The sequence below is a fragment of the Pagrus major genome, chromosome 2 (assembly GCF_040436345.1).
Source record: "Pagrus major chromosome 2, Pma_NU_1.0".
In the NCBI taxonomy this organism is placed as follows: domain Eukaryota; kingdom Metazoa; phylum Chordata; class Actinopteri; order Spariformes; family Sparidae; genus Pagrus; species Pagrus major.
Window position 1 is genome coordinate 15,025,644 of NC_133216.1, and position 12,670 is coordinate 15,038,313.

The window sequence follows — 12,670 nt, forward strand, 5'->3', positions numbered from 1 at the left end:
AATGAAAAAGTAGCCATATATATTTCCACCCTCTTGAGGTTACATCATTTGTGGTTGTTTTCTGCAGAGTCAGGGCTCAGAGTTTTGTTTACTGGTCTGGTTGGGCGGCCATTCACCACAGAACATTGCCCAGACCGCCTGGACAGCTTGCCTCTCTGTTCTGGGCGTTTAGGGAGTCGGATGGGGGGGGGGAACTGTGATTGTCAGGGATTGCACAACTGTGAGTGAAGGAATGTGCCTGCCCTTGGGACCCAGAAATATTTCAGCTGCAAATACAGAGTGGGTTGAGGTGGGATGGGGAAAAGAAATAAAATGAAAGGGAAAACCAACCCGTGAGTAAACAATAAATGTAGTGTTATTCTTCCATATAGTATTTGCAGCTGTGTTTTGATACTGCTGTGTCCAGGGTAATTAAAGCACCATAGATGTGGTAATCTGTGTGTGAAAATTAAATAGCTCAAATAAATGTACGTGTTAAATGAACATAAGTTTTATGATGGGGCCTGGCCCTTGTTGGAGAACCAGTGGTAAGAGAAAGGGATGTAAAACATAGGCAGATTATTCAAGAGAAACTTTGACCCCTGCTAATCATGCTCTGTGTGATTGGGGTCATGCAAATATTGCTGAGAACGCAGTGACTAATATGATTGGACAGAAGCTTGTGGACTTATTCAAACGGAGGGCAGTGCACCTTGAACCCTCCCCGGCTGTGTATTTAATGGTGGGTCACATTTCAAACTGTCAGCGCACTGCATAGTGCACTTTGTGCATTATAATTTTACACCTCATGAAGGAATGATAGAACAACTGTACTTACAAATGATTATGTCTCATGTTTAGCAAGGTATCGTTAGCGCTTCACCCTTGACCGTAACGTCTGACATGCCTGTGTCGTTTCCATGGCCTTGAATATCTCCAAACTTGTCAAATTCAGTTTCAAAATCAATAAATAAGTTTCACCGCCGTATGACGTATTTGTTTTCGTATCACACACAGTTTACATTTCCAGATTGAAATTGCATGTTTGAGGAAGTTCATGGAAGGACTAACAGGGAGAGAGAGGAGGATTCCAGGAGAAAGCCCCAGCGCAAGACACTAAACATCTGTTTGAGCTGTTAGTACAGGCAGTTGTCTTGTACAACATTGCAGACATTTCTCAGAGTACGGGGAAGTAGTTGCATTGTCTTTCTGGGGACAAAAAGCCTGAGCCTTAAATTTTTTATCATGTTGTTGCTGAAGCCATCAAAGGACAGACAACGTCACTGCAACTCTTTTACCAAGTGGATGACTCAGGGCACAACACGTATAATTACAAGTGACCTTTGAAATGATTGATTTGCTCAGGAAATGTATTAGATATTTTTCCTCTGTGCTGCTGGAAAAGGTTTTTAGAAATCCTCGGGTGAAGGCAGAACGAATCTATTACCTCTCATGTAGCCACGGAACATTAAAATCTGTTAGAGGATGACAAATGTTTGACTTTGTACATGGAAACGGGGATCAGCTGTGAAAGGAAGTGGTGTGTGAGGCATGGGGCCAAGAGGGCAAATGGACCAAAATAAAGTCAATTAATTACAATCACGATGACATGAAGACATTCCTTGTTTCTATAGCTCATAAACAGTGTTGCCATAGGACAGACAAGAGTAGTCTGATATCATGTAAAAGCAAGTAAACAACCACCAAGACAATCAACTAAACAAGAGGAGGATGACTGGAAACTATAAACCATGAAACAAATCAAACCATGTGTGCTGATGTAATCATCAGAGGTGAAAAAAATAATGCCTTAATCAAAAATGTCAGTAAAGTCTGACTTTACTCTAAAATCTGACCAGTTGTTCTTTTAAACAAAATAGGAAACCAGTTGCCTTGAAAAAATGAAGTAGGCTACATATAACTATTAGCATTTTAGTCCTTGTTAAGTTTAGTTACAATTTAGTTGTATTTACATAATTCTGCGATAATGTGCCAACTTAAAAACAGCAATTGAAATTAACCTGTGTAGAAGTACGGATGCATTAAGAGCAAAATGCACTTAAAAGAATGAAAAGTAAAAGTTCTCATTAATACTGATTATTGGTGATAAAAGCAGCATTTTACTGTTGTAGCCAGTCGAGGTGAAACTTAATTAGGTCTCTAAGGATACGCCACATTTTGAGATCTATGAGTTGTAAAGACTGAGAAAGGATCTATTACAAGATGGACTAATTGGATAATACACTGTATGTGGGTGAAAAATGAAAATGGCAGCTCGTTTGTCTGCCCTACTTTGACCTCCTCCTTAAATCTAGATTCACATTTTAGATATTTTTTATGAATGTTTTTCATTTTTTGAACATTGTAGTTTTGTAATTATTAGGTTTTTTTTCAAGATGCACTGTGTTGTTTTGGGGGAAGACATTTTAATCAGAAGAGAGAGATCTTCTAATTACCTAATTTAACAATTTTTTTAATGCCTAAACAAACTCTCTTTGTTTCCATGACTGAATAAACTGAATAAACAAACTGACCTTAAAGGACAACACAATTTCATACTGTTTCATTTTGTTTATATTTGGCGGACCCTGCCACCATTCTAGCTTCAAACAGTGTTCTGGGGACCATATAGAGAACCGAAGCCACGCCCCTTCCAGTTTCCCTCACGGGACCTTATTTCAGCAAAACTTTGTGTGGTGGTGAATGAAAGGATAGAATTTTCTTTTCTCGACATTTTAAAAGATAATTTCCCAAGTCAATTAAGTCGCAGTTTGTCATTAAACTCATGAAATAAAATCTGTAATTATAAAGACTACACAGCCAACAGTCACCAAAACCCGTAATGTAAACATCGTAGAGCTGCTCCTGTATATTAGCAGCTCACAAAACTGACGAACACTACTTTCACATAACTGCATTTGTCAATCTGACCAGATTTATTGTGATTTTTCAATACTTTTCTGTGACAAGGTGGCGGCCATGTTGGTGGCGGCCATGCTGACCAGTTTAACACAAAACTAGATGATATTTTACTTTACTTTAAAAAATGATCTTTTAAACTGACAAACACGTGGATCAAAAAACGTATTTGTCTCTCTCCATTCAATACCGTAAGCTACAAAGTTTCTCTGAAATAAGGTCCCATGAGGGAAACCGGAAGGGGCGTGGCCTCGCCTTTTTATTTTCCTCTGAGAACAGCTTGTTCATTCAGTTATGGGGAGAAAAAATATATATTTCTGAGTTTGTATTATCACTTCATTAATACTGCAAACATTAAAATTACGAGTTTGAATTGTTTCTCCAAAACTACACAGCGCCCCTTTAATAGTTTTAGATTATAAATCCTGACTGAGTAATAATATTCCTCAACACTGTGCGTGTGTTGTAATTGTGTCCATGAACCGCTGGGCGAGCCTCTCTCTCTCTCTCTCTCTCTCTCTCTCTCTCTCTCTCTCTCTCTCTCTCTCTCTCTCTCTCTCTCTCCCCCACTCTCTCTCAGTGTCTCTCTCCCTCTGAGCTGTGAATGGGAGGGGAGATGCTGGATTCGGGAGAAGGTCCGCCATTATTGGGAAGCTGAAAAAAAAAAATAGACTTATACACACCGTCACACATTTAGCCTGTAAGGGGCTTAACGTTAGAAAGGAAAACAGAGGTGGTCGGGGACGAGCTGTTGTTGTCTGAACGCGGTCTTCGCCTCATGAAGAGGAAGGCACGGCTCGTGTTCGCGTCTGCTACGGACTCTTTTTATTTTTTGACACAACAAAGGAAATAATAATTGGTCAAAACAACGTGGTGCTTGGACCAAGAAGGAAAAACACGCCGAAACAGCGCTCGCTTTCCCATCGCCCCCCCCCCACCACCACCTTTCTTTTTTCTCTCTTTCTCCTCACAAGACGTTTCCAGCCGTGGTGAGAAGACTGGAGTTTGAACAGCATTTTTTTTCCTCTTCTTTTTCCCGACGAGAATTTAGTTGTTTTTTCCCCACGCACACACACACACACACACACTCGCACTCTCTCTCCTCACACGGGGAAAGAGAGAGAGAGATGTGCATCTCGTCTCTGAAAACTTCAGGCTGATGAAAACGAGCACTTAATGTGGGAAGCGCTGCTACGATAATAACACAAAGAGAGAGAGAGAGAGAGGGAGAAAAAGAAAACAGCGGAAAATTATCGATGTGAGTGTTTTTGGAGGAAGTGTGTGTGTTTTTTGTTTTTTTTTTGTGTTGCCCTGCTGAAAGTCTTTCACCGGCTGTGAGTCGCAGAGGAGCGGAGGGAGAGAAAAGAAAGGAGCGGACCAGAGCTGGAGAGAGGGAGGAATGCTATGGTATGTAGACTACACTGGATAATCTTTATTACACACCAAATAATACACGATGTGAAGAGCTGAGCGATGTTAGAAAGGCATTTAAAAAAAAAAAAAAAGAAAGAAAAAAAGGCGTTTACTTCTCCCCGAGCTGCAGCCTGGGTTAATCTGAAGTGCTGCGAATAACAAGAAACTGGGAGTCAACCCCAGTCCCCCTGAGGGCTGGTGTGATTTGAAGCCTTTCATAGTGATAATAATGATTATTCTAATGGTGATACGAGGGCGTATATATATATATATATATATATATATATATATATATATATATATATGTATTTATAAAAAATAAACCTGTTCTGGTGTAGATTGGAGCTGTGCATGTTGGAAATGGGAAGTTCACAGAGGAAGAAAGCAGAGGTCATAAAAAATGGACCTTGTCCAAACATTAAAATTGTTTGTACAACAACACCTGGAATGCATTGGTCTTGTCAGGCCTGGAGAAACACCCCCCCCCCCCCCCCCCCCTCCTCCTCCCTCATGGTGTTGCCTTGAATACAAGGAGAAATAAGGACTTTCAATTGGTTGGAGGGGAAATAGGATGTTTGGCTGTCAAGCAACTGTTTGGAGCTGTGTCTGCGTTTCTTCATGTCCTGATCGTCTCCTGGATAAACTCAAGCAATTAGTTGAATTATAAATGAGGTGTAACATGCTGTTATTTGGCGTGTTGCGTCAGATTTGGGTCATGACGTAAGCTCTCAAACAGGAGAAACTTTTGTCGTGACTGATTATTTTCTCCCTTATTAAATGCCCCACTAACTTTGGCAACATCAAAGCTGCATGTACAGGGCTTCCTGGTGACACACTTAGCTAATGTGCGTACGCCCTGCCGGGAGGTAACTCTGCTCTGACAGGATACACACTCAATGTCTGGCTTGTTTTTTTTCCACCAATTATATGTCTCAGGTGGGGGATATTTAACTTTCCTCTCTGGAAGCTGCATGTCTTACCCCCTCCGTGTTGCCAGATAAGACGCAGATTTTAGGGTGACCCAATGACAACACAACCATTAATCTATTTCTGTGCCAGAGCTAGTCACTGCCTGTGTGTCACGGCTTAATCTCAGTGCCAGTGCGAAGTGGTCATTGCCCTGCCAGCCACTCCCTTTTTGTCAGAGTCCTTCCACTGGACTTTCATTTTAAAAGTGATGTGCCTGCCTGCATGTGGAACAGTGATTCAAGATTGACTGAAAGACAGAGAGTGAGATGAGTGGGTGAATGTCAGCGGAGGCTTGTGATAACACAGAGGTGCGTGCTGTAGCAGGGGCTGTGGCCTGCACTGCTGTGTCACCGTCAGATAGAGGAACTTTGTCATCCGAGAATGGTGGTATGTTGTGGATTTACCGGCAGTGCTTTGACTGGGTTTTTCTCTCTTTGATCTCAATCAACCTTATTGAGAAGACCATGCTATGGAGGAAGTAAACACACACACACACACTTTCCTTGGTAGGACAGTCTCTTTGCTCTCAGGTAAATGCATTAGCAGCTGTCAGCACTTCTGTTCTCTGCTTGATTGGGCCCTTTGCAGTGCAGTCACACCTCTCCAGGAAGCCTCTTTTCCCCCCTAATAGCCGTGCCATTTGCCCAGGCAGCATGCTGCAGCTACCAGCATATACTCACTCACTCAGTCACTCACTCACTCACTCACTCAGTCACTCACTCATTCACTCACTCACTCACTCGCTCGTTCACTCGCCCCTGTCTGTCCGTTGTGCCTCTGGGCTGCGGATCGTGTCGTGAGTCCCTGGGCTAGAACATGTTCCTGGGATTAGAGGCGGGCAGGCTTTGTTCGTCAGGATGTAGGCCAGAGATGCGGATACATCCTTTGATGAGGGCAGTGGAAGAGAGATTCTGTCCCGCGTTACGTGGACGGATAAACACAGGGTTTGGCGTGCTTAGTAACAGAAACAGGAGGGGATATCTACTCCTCATATCAAGTCTAATTCTAATGGGGATGCACCGATACTGATAAAGATGTTTTTTTGTTGTTGTCTCTTTTTGTTTTTCATGTTATTTATTCCCCCTTATGTGCCAGCGAAACAAAGGAATCTTTATCATGAAAAGTATTATAAAAAGTCATTCAGCCGTTCGCTACTCTACCTTTTGTAGAGCACAAATTTGATCACGCAAATTTATGAAACAACCCTTTAAAGGTGCACTATGTAGTTTTGTAGATTTGGGGAAGAAATTTTAATCTGACGAGAAAGATCGTCATTGACTGATTTTTTTTTTTATGCCGAAACAAACCTATTAAACAATAAACTTAATAAACAAACTGACCTTAAAGGACGACACAGTCTCATACTGTTTTACTTTGTTTATATTTGGCGGACCCTGACACCTTTCTAGCTTCAAGCAAGGTTCTGGGGACCTAATTTTTCCCCGAGAACAGCTTGTTTATTCAGTTATGGATAAGATAAATAGTTCCTAGGTTGTATAATTACCTCATTAATATTGAAAATATAATACTTCTTCAAAACTACATAGTGCTCCTTTTAAATAACACTCTTTTACATGAAAATGAACTGCTTCAAAGCCTTTTTTGTCTGCTCTACACTACCAACTCATTGATAAGAATGTTTCACTACTTACACAGCCTTACAAGCTGATGGCAGGGATGTCGCACCCAGTAGCTCATGAATGTGCCAGCGTAAAATTGATACGACACAACAGATAAACATCAGCCGCTGCCCTTATTTGAATGTCATCCGCCAATAGCGGTCAACAAGGCGAATATCGGCCGATAAATCGGTGCATCTCTAAATTCTACTAGTCCTTCACTTCTCAGTTCTGGACCAGTAATAAAATGAGAAAGGTAATTGAAAAGTACTTGAGCCCTTTAGTGTGAAACATGCCCTAAATCAGTGTGAGTAGGTTATTTAAATAAGGAACGATGTGTTTCTGGCTTGTAATACCACTCTATTTGAAAACTTGCCCCGTACCATATAATTTCCACGTCAACCCAGGCTTTTATTTCCACAAACCACCGTGCCGCTGAATGAAACGGCAGCCTCTCTCACCTGCTCATTTGCTGATTTCACAGCTAGCCTACCTGTCAACGCGGGGCCACTCCATATGCCAAGGATGTAAAAATGTCCCTCCCGTTCGTCGCTAAATCTCTCCCTCTCTTGTATTACAGGAGAGGTTTGCTTGTGAGTCAGTGTAAGCCTGTGTTTGATGGAGAAAAGAGCTAATTATAGCGGGCAGCTTTGGAGTTTGGTGGACCAGATTACAGTCACTCTGCTCTCAATGGCCGCCTTGTTCTAGTGGCCGATTATTAGGCAGAGAGAAGTGCATTCTGGGATGATTGTATCTGAATTTCCATTAGAAAGTGTGCCTGCCTCAGTTGAACTGAGGTTCTCTTCTCTCCCCACTGTTGCAGCTCCCTTGCTCATTACAGATTTTGCAGATGGGGACAGCTTGACATAAAGGCCTCTGTAGTGTGGCCCTATTCTGTTCTAGAGCCAGTTTTACTCTGAATCCTGAATGGGAGAATTATGTTTGAGGAAACTGATCCCAAATCAGCAATGAGAGAACAAATTATAAAAATATATCACCAGTATTCCTGTGCATGGTTCACCCAAGAACTTTTAACCTAATTTTTAAAGAAATCAATCGGTAATAAAGATTGCATTTGCTCTATATCCCAAGCCCATGTTATTATGGTATTGCTTTTCCAATACAAATGTATTATTAATGGATAATGTTAGTGGAAAGCAAGGGCTTTAGATATGATTAATGGTTTGAATGGGGACTCTGCGGGGCTCTAGCTTTAACTAGCCTTTATATTTCGAGACGGTGACACTGTTTGGAGGCCTGGTGGCCATGGAGATGAAGGACCAGGATGTAAGCCACAGAGGAATGGTGACCTCTGGACGTGAGCGGCCCCGCTTTGCTATTCCAGATACAATTACGCAACAGAGGGACAAGGGTAATGGGGCTATGGTAATTTGAAAGGGCTGTAGAGAGGGAACATGAGGGGATCAGTGGGAGAGACAGAGAGAGAGTGACACAACAAAGTTGGTAGTCAGTCGGAAGAGAAAAAAGCTACAAGAATGAGCGAGAGAGTAAAGTAAAGCTCGAGCAAACGGCTGCCAGTTTGTGCTTCAGGCTGTGTTCCTGGTATGTGCCCTTTCAGCTTTGTGCTCAGGGATCAACCAATCAATGACAGCCATAAGTAACCCTGCTGCTTGGCTATTGGCCACAGCTGAATTCCATGACTCAGCATGTCCGCAGATAAGATGTTATGATTGAGTCACTGCCAATGAAATGAGGCCACTGCCCGGAGTTCAATAGGTTGGACACAGAAAGTTTGCACCACTTACATGCACAGGTTTGAATGTTTTACCAAGTTTTGTGGAGCCTGAACGGAGAGGGTTGTCATGCATTAATACATAGTCCATTACATTATCATGTTAAGGGTTTATTAGTCTCACTGGTTTTCGAGTGAGTCAGTGTTTACGCTGACTGTACTGGGGAAAACCTCTCACCCTCAGAAACAAAGAGAGACTGCCCTGAAATCCACCTACACACGTATTAAAGGATAACGTTGAGCAAGTTTGCAGTCTGCGGACACATTTCTCACAACTAACCACACACTTCATTTCTGTCGTAACCTGTCGTGCTGACCTGCCTCTCGTCCCGAGTCTCCAGGCTTCATTGCCTAAATTGGGCCGGAGTCGGGAGGAGAGGTCCCCGTGTGTCATTGTTTGACTTTCTTTCTGGAGATTCTCCCTCGTGGCGCCCCTGGGTTTCCTGAAGGAAGTCCACCTACGATGCCTGGTTGTGTATATGTGTGTATGGGGGAGGCCAGGAGAAGTGGATAGGGTGGAGGAGATGAGGAGAGCTGAGGGTCAAAGGTGAGGGGACGATTCAGAGGAGAGCAGCAACTGAGGATTTTTTATTCCACTAATATTTAGGATTACAGTCAAATCAGGCAACTATTTTGATAATCCAGGGCTCAAGACTAATTTATCTCACTGGTTGCACTAGTGCGCCTAACTTTTTCATGTAGGTTAAACTTCCAAATACTGATATTAATATCACCCACCACCAGCTGCCCTCTTTAGCGATGGCCTTGTCCTCCTGATTGCTTAAGATTCCTCTAATAGTCAGAATAACCACTAAATCAGAATAAACTAGTGAGCTCCGTTGGAAACACTTCCTCTATGCAAATTATAGTTCGTCATGTAAATGCTGTGTCCGTTGCTCATGCTTCCCTTTCTGAATAGTGGCAGGTACGGAGGCTGTCACACCTTCTGCTTAACAGCAGAGCAGTAGTTCTGTGTTCTGATACAACTTGTCGGTTCAGTATGAAGCTCAGTGCACGTCAATCCTTGCCCATCCTTTTAAAAAGGAGAGAGGTGCAGTGCAGTGGATTTATTGCGTATGATAGAACGTTTCTCCCTTATTAGCTTCTGTAGAACATGTCAATAATCCACCTTGTGCAGACATTTTATTTATACTTCCTTAGGCACCATCAGTGGGATTAATTTCACTCGGAAAAAAGGAGGGAAAAATGGTTCTGTAACAGCAACTTGTGTGTGACGGAGAGACTCGCAGGTCTGGGTGTTTATCTGTGAAGACTGGCTGCACATGTAAGCTGCTCCTTTCAGGTATAATATTACAAAAAAATCAAGTAAAACTCATCTCAGCTCCTCTCCTCTCCTCTCCTCCACTCGAACTGTTCTGTAAACATTGTAATAGAAAGCTTAAGTTGTGTTGCTAACTAAAGCTATTTTCATTTCATTTCTACACATTAGCCATAATAAGATTAGGTGTCTAGTGAATAGTATCACCACTTTAGATAAGTGTATGTTAATTCTCATGGTTGATGCACATTGGCACTGCTGGAACATGATGTCTAGTTTGTGTGTTATCCTGCCCTGTCGTCCATCTCTCATGATGGCTTCTGCCCAGTGCTCTGACAACTTTATTGGAAGTGTCTTGGCACACCTGCAGCACTCAGACAGAGAAGAGAGAGGTGGAGAGTGGGAGGCAGAGAGGTGTTCTGCTTCTGACGTATTCTAATTAAAGTTGGCAGGTTTAATCACAGACTGATAAGCATCAGAGAGAAAAAAAAAGAGAGGGACGGAAGCAAAGAGGAGAAGGAATTGAAGGTCTGCAGACAACCAGAAAGTACTTCGCCTGACCCCAAGTTTTTCTTACTTTTCCCGAACTCCTTTAAAGCCCTATCGATCGTGTTTCCCCTCCACTTCTTTTCTCTCTTTCTTGACTTTTTCACATTGTTTCTGTTTTCTGTTTATTTCTGTTCCCCTGGCTCCCGCCGTCCCTCAGTTTTTCTGCCCTTGGAGCACAGTGCAATGTTATTGTCAGCTGTGGTTAAGGACACAGGAAGGGCACCACCTTGTCACTATACGTTTGTCTCAGATGCCACTTCAGGGGGATCTGGCCACCGCTGTGGTGGCCTTTGGCATCTCCCGAGTGAACATGTGCCGACTCTGTCTCTCTCCCACACACAACAAGGACACACAAAACCCTTGTTTTTTGACAGGGGACATTTTTTACAATGTTGTGATTAGGTATTCTTAACTTGGAGCTTGCTCCAGGCATTTTAACATTTGCAAATCATTACTTGGCTCTTCTCGTTTAGTATTCATGGTTGATGTGACTCAACTTTTAAAGTTTGGAAACTGTTGTTTTCCGTCTGAGGACACCTAAACAGTCTGAAAAAAATGTATGTACACAACTCTACAAACCTACACTGTGACTAATAGTGACTGACCTCTCCTCACCCTCATAACATAACTGTCAGAGCGGCTCTGGCCATTAGGCAGCTGTGTGACAGCGGACATCATATCCTCTTTAAGGTGAGAAGATAAGGTGGCTCTTCATAGCCATTTGTTATCACAGGCGGCGAGCCTCCGACACCTCTGCATCCCTTATCTGGCCTAGCCCCAGTTTCCCAGCCCAAGCTAGGGCTCATGCAAGCCCAGGGCTGATGAGTAAGCACTGCTCAGCCTGCGGATGGCTGCGCCTGCCGTTATCGATCGCAGCGCCACAGCCTGTCATCCAGCCACCACTTAGCTAATGATGTCCATGCTATTGTCTCACGGCTGGGAAAACGGCCATAAAACAGAGAGCGGCGACTAACGGCGTCGTCGGAGGGAAAGATGGATCTTACCGATAGAGAAGGCACACCCAAAGCAGCCTGAGCCAACTGTTACTGTGTTGTGCTATCTTGGGATGGGAGCACTGTCATTCTTATTATTATTTTTATTATTATTACAGCTTTTACTCTCTCTGTCAGTTGTTGGCTGTTGTTATTGTGGTGCTGGTCGGTCCATCTGCATCAAAGAAAGACAGGCCGTGATTTCTGCCAGTCTGCCAGTCCCCGTGTTGGCCTGGTTTTGACCTTGTTACTCCCATTGTTACTGTTGTCAGGCAAAACAGCACATTGTTTTTGCTAAATAAATACTCTTACTGATGAATCACCTGGAATCTCGAGGCAATTAGAAAAGGCTGCTATGAATGCTGTGAAGATCTATATCCACGTGTTACATTTCAGACGACTGTGAATGGATTTAGCTCCGAGTTTGGTTTTCATGGGAGTGACATGGGTCATTTCTCTTCTCAGTGCCATAATTTCCCAGGATGCAGTAGGGGCCCCAAGGTCCATAGCTCTTATGTCAGAGTTCATTTCCTGTTGCAGTGCTCCAGCAGCTCCTGAAGATCCACCATTTTGTAACATTCCTGATGAGGACTGGGGAAATGTGTCTCGATTCACAGCCCATGTGTGGCGTTTTGACTCTACACAATGTGTTTCATAGTTTTAGATTATTTAGGATCGGCTGACCTAACCAGTGTTGTACAGGATGATAAAGTAGTAGAAAATATAGACTTTAGCTGTATGTAGCTAACTGTAGATGTAGCTTTACAGTAATAAACTGTAGGCATAGTTGAGGTCACCCACACTACTTCCAATAGTTTTTGCTGATGATGCTCTAATTCTAAGAATATAATAATAATCTAATAATACTTCTAATGCATCATCATTCGTCGTAAATCACCTCAAACCACAAACTTGAGTCCTGCCTCTTCCTTTGTTGCTGCGCTGTCTCCCCTGTACGTCCTACATTGTGAGGATAAAAGTAAGGGAAACATGGGTGAAGAATGTAAACATTTCTCGGAGTTGTTTTCGGTCTTAGGGTTGTTCAGGGAGAGGACAGCCTCACCGCACCGCACCACGGCTCGTATTAGTCACAGTCGTCGGAGAGAAGAGAATGCAGACCTTTTTGCCCAATGAGGGAAAAGGTCGTTGGGAATGCAGTTTGTCAGGTCAGGACGAGCTGGGCCTGTTTGTAGCTTAA

General features: G+C 42.9%; 1 protein-coding gene across 1 annotated transcript in view; it reads left to right on the plus strand.

The window, feature by feature from the left end:
* Positions 1 to 3,495: 3,495 nt before the first annotated feature.
* The window catches only part of arhgap35a (Rho GTPase activating protein 35a), a 69,326-nt gene continuing 60,151 nt past the window's right edge, over positions 3,496 to 12,670 (plus strand). The window contains exon 1 of the mRNA XM_073483065.1: positions 3,496 to 4,305. The gene's annotated coding sequence lies outside the window, so the exon portion shown is untranslated. The remainder of the gene's footprint in view (positions 4,306 to 12,670) is intronic.